Raw genomic sequence first — 9,418 nt, 5'->3', positions numbered from 1 at the left:
ATGCTTTATACTTACATTAATTTAATTATCCTATAGCACATAATAACAATAAATATTTGTTAGATTTCCTTGTCCTAGATGATTGTTATAGAAAGGATGAAGGTCCTCCAAAGGTCCTATGCTGACTAAACGTAAAGGTTCAGGTAAGTTTTCTTAACAAAGAATAAACAAGTTCTGAAGGTAAAGAGTAGTTAGATAGTGAAATAGATAAAATGTCTTATCTTGATTCATGAAAAGGTAAAAAAGGTGTGTCTCTGTTGATCGACACCTTCTCTAAGTGATTTTGGAAACAGTTTTCAAATACTGCTGTAAACTTTTCATACTAAGTCTGAAATAGAAAATTCTAAACTGAGGAATCGCAAACTAGTGAGTACTGTTAAATTGGTTTCTCTTATATATCTATTAAAAATGAGAAGAAATGCTCAATGGCCAAATTCTTAGTCCTACCATGTTCCTAAACAAGATGTTAATCAAATACTAGATTTTCTTTCTTTTCTGAAGTCAAGATATGAAGCCTGAAAAACAAATTCTCTGTGTTATTTCAGTTACTGAAAACATTATGGTATTTCCTAACCCCACTGTTCCATGCATTTCCTCAAATGATGACTTTGGGGACTAAGTTTATGGTTATGCTTCTGGGATTGATCCAGCAAAGAATAATTGCCTCTTACATTTGAGGTATAAAGCATTTTGTTTTTGGGACGCCTGGGCGGCTCAGTTGGTTGAGCATCTGCCTTCAGCTCACATCATGATTTTAGGGTCCTGGGATAGAGTCTCACATTGGGCTCCCTGCTCAGCAGGGATCCTGCTTCTCCCTCTGCCTGTAGCTCCCCCTGCTTGTGCTTGTGCTCTCTCTCTCGGTCTGACAAATACATTTTAAAAAAATCTCAAAAAAAATTAAAAAATAAAGTATTTTGTTCTCTTCATTGGAATACCTACATGCCTTTGGAGTTTCAAACATCAACTTCTTGGACTGAGGAATGGAAGAGGAATTAGGAAGTTTCTGTTTTAAAAGTCAGTTTTAAAGTATTTCATTTGGAAGGCCAATAACCTGGGTCAATAGGGTGAATGAGAATAAACTGTTCCTACCACTTGTAGCAGTTAGGCTTTGCCTTTTGAACTCTTTTTTAAGAATCTAGATTTAATCCTTAATTATATATCTAAGGGAGTTCAGAGCCAAAGTAATTCTGAGTCTAAGCAAAAGCAAGCTGTCATAATGGGGCATGAAGTCAGGCTTGTCATAAGAACTTGGGCTTGTAGCATAAAGAAAGATTTCCTGGGAAGTGACTTAATAGGCTCTAACCCTTGATTGAACCTCAGTTCAGTAAATCATCTCTACACCCTCTGGCTGCTTAACCTAAGGTCAGTCTAAAACAATAACTTACAACCAAAACTACACTAAAATAACATTTATTCATTAATCAGTTTGTTAGTCGGTAATGTTGAGACCTGGATTGACTAGAACAACAACAACAACAACAAAAAAACCAGTAAGTTTTATAGGAATACGTAAGAAGGATGTGTTACATAAAAGTCTGGAGACATTAGAGTCATCTTTGACTCCTTGATTTCCCTCACATTCCGTGGCTTATTCATCAGGAAATGTTGTTAGTCTATTATCAAAATATATCTGGAATCTGACCACTTTTTACCGCATCCGCAGCTATGCTCCTGCTCCTTGCCAGCACCATATTCAATAGCCTCCCAACTGGTATTGCTGCATCCTTCCTTATTTCCCTATAGTCTATTTTCAACTAAGAAACCAAAATGATCTTTTAAAAGTGAAAATTAGATCATATCAGTTTTCTGTTCAAAACCCTGCAAAGCATTTCTATTTCAAAGTTAAAGCCAAACTGTTCACAATAGCCAATGAGGTCCTATATGATTTAGTCCCCATGATCTCTCCGACCTCTTATATTATTCTCCCACGTATTATCTCAGCTCCTGTCACACTGGCCTCTTTGCTATCCCTCAAACATGCCAAGCATGTTATCCCCTTAGGGGCTTGTTGATTCTGCCTGGAGTTTTCTTCTCCCAATATCTATTTGTTTAATTCACTCACTTCCTTCAAATCTTTACTCAAATTTTTTTCTCAATGAAACTTTCCTTGATTACTGCAAACCCCACCCTGCCTTGGATCTTATAACCCTCCTTATTCTGCTTTACTTTTTTTGGTAAAGATTTTATTTTTTTATTTGACAGAGAGAGACAGCAAGAGAGAGAACACAAGCAAGGGGAGTGTGAGAGGGAGAAGCAGGCTTCCCACTGAGCAGGGAGCCTGATGCAGGGCTCGATTCCAGGACCCTGGGATCATGACCTGAGCCGAAGGCAAATGCTTAATGGCTGAGCCACCCAGGCACCCCTGCTTTACTTTATTTTTTCTTGACCGTGCTTATCATTTTCTATATACTATATATTTTACTCATTTATTTTCTTTATTATTCGTCTCCCCCTACTAGCATAGCCCCCTCAAGGACAGTAATCTTAGTCTGCTTTACCTCAAACAGTATCTAGCAAAGAGCAGGCACTCAAAAAATGCTGAATGACTGACTGAAGGAAAAATAGATGATTCTGATGGTGATGTCAAATCCATGTGATATGAAGAAGGTTCTGAGGAAACATGAAGTAATTAGAGCACAATAAACCTGTAAAGAACTTCAAGTTCCATTAGAGATGTGCTGAGGACTCCCTTCCCTAAGTAAAGGATAGATCTTGGCATGCTATCCTAGGTCTGAACTCTATTTGGAAATTCAAGGAATTGCTTTGGGCCAGTGTCTCAACTTTCAGGTACTCCAAAGGATTTAGTCAAGGAAGAAAGTGTGAAGTGAAGCTCCTATTGAGGGATTTCTGAGGCATTGCTTCCCCTCTGGACCCTCCAATTTTCTAATCAGTGGTTAGTGAACCTAAATAACTTGGAGTTATAGTCACTACCCTGAAAATTTATCTTTCAGGATCTCTTTCCTCTACCTTGACAGCTGTTTTCTCTTCAGGGGGTATTACTTCTGACTAGAATAGAATCTTAGGTACCAGGTCATACATATCACCTTGTCTGGGTTTTCCTTATAGATAAAGTTAGTTAGAATACTTTTCCATGGAAATAGATGTCGCTTCATATCTGTACCCTCTGTTACTTTTGGATTCATTGTTAAATGTGATTTCATGAGACTGGGGCCACTCATAATTACATTATAGCTGTGGAGCCAGTGTTGTTCTATCCCTACATAATGAGCCACCCCAATCAAGGATTTTCATGCAAAGCAGGTTTATGCTGTAGGGGCCTTCCTCCCCACCTCTAACAACACTCCTAAGTCATGATTGTCTTCACAACCTCTCTGAGCAAAGGGTGTTGGTGAGCTGTAGTAAATGTGATAGAACTCTCAGAAATACATGGACTATTACAGAGATACTTAATTTGTGGAACGTGAGTCATGATTCTGTTTGTTGGGATAAAAAATTGTGATGGAATAAAAAATCATGTTTTTCATTGAAGTGGAAAAAAACAAAATGAAAAGACAGTTTAGCTTTTGTACTTCTGTGGGTCAAAAATATATACACCTAATGCATGAAAGGTGTTTCCATAAATGTTTCCATGCATTAGATACCTATCGAACAGTCCTACCTTCTGTCAGAGCATTTACGTAAGATATAAATTGAAGAACAAGGTGAATACTGTATTTCGCTATTTCTCTTGATGTGGCCATTCATCCTCAATATGGCTTGCTCAGGCTTCACACAACAGTGCCAGGGTTCCCAGAGAACAAGAATGGAAGATGCAAGTTCACACTTTGACTTCTGTGATGTTTTAGAGATCAGAGTCACAAGGCCAACTTATACTCACAGGGTGGGGAAAAAGACTCCACCTTTTAAAGGGAAGAGCTAAAAACACTGGCCATGTTAATTTATGGCAAACATCTACCCTCATTGTGCTTAAACATCAGAGATAATAAACCAAAGTCAGATCAGGCAGTAATTGAAATACTATATTAAGAAATACCATTCCCCTGAATGGAAAGGGAAAACACTGGAAGGTTTTGAGTGGAGAAATGGATATGATTGAATGTATGTGTTAGAAATATCACATTGACTAACGTATGGAGAATGAATTAGAATAAATTCAAGAACAACAAGTGTGAAGGCAGTAGCACTGTTTAGAATCTTACTGTAATGATCCATGCAAGAGGTGGCTTGATCCAGTGTAGAGGCTGTGAGAATGGAAGGAGATATACAAATTGAAAAATATATTATATATTTAGGAGATAAGAACCATTAAGATCTTTGTGAAGATGGCAGTGACCATAAGTGGGTAAAGAAATCAAATGCTAATGATGGAATTTAAAATATTAATTTGGGGCTATAACTTTAGCTTGCTTGGATTTTGATTTTTTTTCAGGCCTTGTACTCATATTTAAACTTGTATAGATGGTTTCCTATTATTAAACAATGTTGCCTTTAAAGTTGTTCAATTATAATATTTATATTCTTAGTTAATGGGTCACTAACATAGCACTAATATATCTTATTCCATAACACAGATGTTGTACCTTCCTTCCTGATTGTTTAGAAGCAGAAAATATGTATGTGTTCTACCTGCTAGTTTTTCGAATTAAACAGGACATCCAGGTCTCCATAATGAGCCAACAAGAACAACTAGAATTTTTCTAAAGTGAAACTAGCATTCCTCTAAAGTTTAGATTTCTCAATAAATTAACAATGTTCATTAATAAAATTAAATGTTTCTGGTCCATCTATTTTCCATAGTTGTTACAATTAACAATTCTGTACCCTGTTACACTACTGACAAAGTAGACTTAGGTTTTATAACCAACACAATACTGTTCGATTCAGGGTCACTAACTTCATCCCTTTTAATAGTTGTAGTGTGGTGTTCTGCATGATGGTTTGATGCTAATTCCCTTCTTACAAGGTTTTCTGCTGAAGTATAGTTTCAGGAGATAGCACTAGTTTATTCTAAAATCAGAAGATGACATTTTACTCTCCTCAAGATCTTTCCCCCCCCATTCTGTGCTTCATCTTTGCGCAAGGGAAAAATATGCATAAATGGAAACACCTTCCATGCATTAGGTATCTATTGAACAGCCCTACCTTCTGTCAGAAGATATAAGATATAAATCGAAGAACAAGGTGAATACTGTATTTTGCTATGCAATTACCACCTAATTTTCACATAGACTGTTTTCAAGTCAAAGTGATATTCATATCACTTTTGCTCTTATTCACATTTATCATTACAAAAGGAAAGTAAGGGTTTTAAGATGTTGGTTTCAGGGAGGGAGGAGGTGTTGTGAAGCCTTATTATCTTTCTATGTGCTAATATATCAAACACTTTTATCCATCCAACATTAAGAAATACAAAAGTAATGTCTGCTAAAGTTGAGTGGAGACTGAAGTTTCACCTTCAAACAAAATTTTTATCTCATCCTAAACTTGAAATAAATCTTAGTAATGCCCTCAGTCCCTACAACAAATTAGCTCACATTAGAAAGCCAACTAAATATAAAACAGCTGTGTGCACATCATTCTGCTTGATTGTACATTTCAGTTCATAATACGAGTAGCCTTGTATGCATGCTGAATATTCCATACCCAGAGGGTTGTTTGGATGGTAGCTGATAGATTTATATTATATTGATTGAGAAAGTTTGAGAGAAGTAGCTCCCCAAACTACAGTAATGAGAAACAACCATAATGTTGTACATCAATGATTACTTAGCTACAAAGGAAATATTACTTCCCAAACCTGATTTACCCTGGTACTAAAATGTGTGTTTACTTCAAATGGACAAATTAAGGAGTACTGGTTTTCAGGATAAGGCTGCAAATGATTTCTTTGAGGATCAGAGTGGAAAATTTCCAAATGCAACTTTATTTCAAAAGTAAACTGATATCATTTCTGAGCTGTCATTTAGATTTCACTTGACTGGAATTTAGAAGTCTATTCTACTTAATTTTAGTCCTTGATTTGAGCAGTGACATCACACTTATAAAAGCAGGTTGGAAGAGGTGTGGCTTTATAGAGCACAGTCATCATACCTTTTTCAAGTATAGCACCTATCATAGTGCTTAGTATATAGTTGGTGCTCAATAAATGTTCATTTTTATTGATCAAGCACTCCATCAGTATCAAAAGATACCAGGATTTACAAAATACATAATAAATTTGAGGAATGGTCACACCTAACAGAACAGTTCTAAGGTAAAGCATGGGGTAGTTTAAAAAAGAAATCCAAACTGAAAACCAGGGCAAGGCAATGCTTTAATGTTACATGATCTTGGGCAAGTTAAGTAAACTTTCTGTGCCTCAGTTTCCTCATCTGTGAAATAAAGCTGTTTCTACATGAAAGGCACTTAGAATAATACCTGACATGTGTAAGCATTAAATTAACATCAGTTATTATTATGAGAATAATGCATACATATTTCATTCTAAACTCTTGTATTAACCAAAGTCTAACCAGAAAACAGAAACAACTGTAAGTACATAAAACAAAGGGAATTTAATGTAAAAAAATTTTACACAGGTTATGAAAGATTTCTGAGAGGCCAACAAGGAATGATGAAGCAATTGAGAAATTCACAAAAGCAGGATTTTGCTACAGTACTGGACTATAAGGTCAAAGGGAAGAGCAGATGTAACTAGAACCAGAATATAGGGTAGGGCCATTGAAGGAAACCTAGAACCATGGCAGTTTTTTACAAAGAGAGCTGAAGTCATGGACACCAAAAAAAGCGGGGAAAAATACTATGGCTTTGCCTTGCTGTTCTCCAATTTCTTACCAGTGGCTTTCATTGTTAAAACCCATATAGAAGCTAGTTGACAAAAGAAACTTGGAAATGCCACCTGTAGGGGTCAGCTCCTCATGATACAGAGTAGAGCAGGGGAAATATGAGGAATGGATTTGGGAGCCAATAGACCAAGAACCTGTATAATCCCACAATGGTTGTTCCCTTGAATTATTAGTTTACAAGTCTCTCTCACTAGCTATAAGTACCTTTGACAGTAGAACCTGGGTTTCATTCTTTTTTTCACTCCTTCTGTCAATACTGTGCTTTGCACATTATAGGTATTTGGTTTAAGTACTGGCGAAAATTTTTCATATAGATCTGAATCTCTTGACTTCTAGTACATAATTACTTTTTTCCTATGTAAACAGAGGATATTAATCATTTATGTCTGCTTTTCTTATGCAAGATATGCCTTTTTACTAAGATGCAAAGATAACTGGATGATGCCATAGCTGCATACCTGCACTGATTAAGAATTAGCAATATATGCAGACTGGCTGCTTGAAGCCCTGTGTTTAGAAATCCTACTTATTTGTTGAACTCCCTAATTTACTCGGAGGGAAAAAAAAGGCACCTTTACTTCTGAAATAAAGCAAAGGAATGTCATAGTTGGTAGATCAAGCATAGAAGTCCAAAGCAGTAGCTTTCACCCTTGTTTTTTTTACCACCAACAGTAACAAATACGTTTTATATTGTGACCCAGCACACACAGAGACACACACACAACAAAAACAGAAGCTTGAAAATGTACAATATACTCTATTCCAAATTGTTTTCAAGATACTGGTTAAACCCATTAAATTGATTTCACAACCCATCAATGTGTTACAATCCACAGTTCACAAAACACTGGTCTAAAAGGATTATGCCCTTGGCAGAGATTGGAAGTACATGCCATCTTAAGTTCCAAGCCTCTCCTTTGGTAGAGGTAATAAAAGAGGTCAGAACCCTATCCATCTATAGGTGGAGCCTGAAGAGCCCAAGTTCCAAGGCCTAGAGTAAGGGCAACAGCCCAGCCTCCACCCTGCCACCCCTTCCCTGCTTACCATCTGCCTCAATCACCAGCTCTAAGCAATTTGGGCAAGTGAAGATTCTGTCCTTAAGGCAGAGGGAATAAAACATGAACATAACATTTAATTATGTTTTAACCAGTCTCGGTGGGGCCTAAAATTTTCTTTTGGTGATTCACACAGCAAAGTATAGTCTGGCCCAGACTGGGGATGCATTCTTTATTCTGGCAGATCCTGAAACAAAAAGTAAAGGGACTAACTAGTAGTCATAGTGGAAAATAAGCTTAATTCAATTTGGCAATCTATTACTTAAAAACAACAAGGATATTATTATGGAAAAATCAAGAACTCTTCCCTTTTGAATATCACTTCAGAGTTTCTGGTGGTTCACAAAAGTACGTTTTTAAGTTCTGTTTTCTCACAAACTTCAGAATTTCTATCAAGGTGTCTGAAAACAAAATGTTTTTGTTCCTTCAACACAGCTGGTAGGTTTGAGAATATTGTACACAGTTAGCCTTATGTCAAAAGATACATAAAGCATAATGTATTTCATATGGCTTTAAAATAAGATACTTCCTTTTGGCTTAGAAGAGGCAAAGGAGCAACTGTCTTTGATCGTCCCGAATCCGGGTTCATCCAACACTAGCCCCTCCATCCTGCCACCTAAGTTCAATCACAACAAGATCAAAGTCATATACCTGAGGTGTACCTATGGGGAAGTTAGTGCCACATCTGCCCTGGCTCCAAAGTTCAGCCTGCTGGGTCTGTCTCCAAAAAAGTTTGGTGATGACATTGCCAAGGCAACCAGTGATTGGAAGGGTCTGAGGATTACAGTGAAACTGACCAGTCAGAAAACACAGGCCCAAATTGAAATGGTACCTTCTGCCTCTGCCATGATTTTCAAAGCCCTCAAGGATCTGCCAAGAGACAGAAAAAAGCAGAAAAACATTAAATGCAGTGGAAATGTCACTTTTGATTAGATTGTCAACATTGCCCAACAGATGTGGCACCAATCTTTAGCCAGAGAACTCTCTAGAACCATTAAAGAGATCCTGGGGACTGCCCATTCTGTGGGCTGCAATGTTGATAGATGCCACCCTCATGACATCATAGATGACATCAATGGTGCAATGGAATGCTCAGGTAGTTAAGAACTACAAAGGAAAATATTTCCATAAAGGGTCATTTGACAAAAATAAAATATTTAATTAAATAAAGAATCCAAAAATGTTTAGGAATATGAATGTAACTCCATGCTATGTATCTTTAAGAAACATCATGAATTCTCAGGTAAATTCTGTAGTGGATTTTTAGTGCTGGAGCACAATTACCCCTGCTCATTGTCACCCCAGTCCACATAATAAATATAGTCATTCGAACCAGTGTTGGGATGATATATATTTCACAGTAGACAAATTCATCCCATAGGCACATGCTCACTACTTCAGTGACCTTTATTTGAATATAAAATTTGACATACTGTCTTCAAGACAAAGTCAACTTCTGAAATAGTTATGCTTATGGAAAGAAAAAAATAAAGGGCACTTAGATAATCTTAAAAAAATATTTGTGTCTTTGGAATATAATCAAAAGATACCTGAGAA

General features: G+C 36.8%; 1 pseudogene; it reads left to right on the top strand.

Annotated features, from left to right (window-relative positions):
- The first annotated feature begins 7,669 nt into the window (after positions 1 to 7,669).
- Positions 7,670 to 8,965, top strand: LOC123797356 (large ribosomal subunit protein uL11 pseudogene; annotated as a pseudogene).
- Positions 8,966 to 9,418: the final 453 nt, after the last annotated feature.

Source organism: Ursus americanus, chromosome X, assembly GCF_024610735.1.
Source record: "Ursus americanus isolate L20-20 chromosome X, mUrsAme1.1.p, whole genome shotgun sequence".
In the NCBI taxonomy this organism is placed as follows: Eukaryota; Metazoa; Chordata; class Mammalia; order Carnivora; family Ursidae; genus Ursus; species Ursus americanus.
Note: the sequence above shows the minus strand (reverse complement) of the source record. Positions and strands in the feature narration are given on the sequence as shown.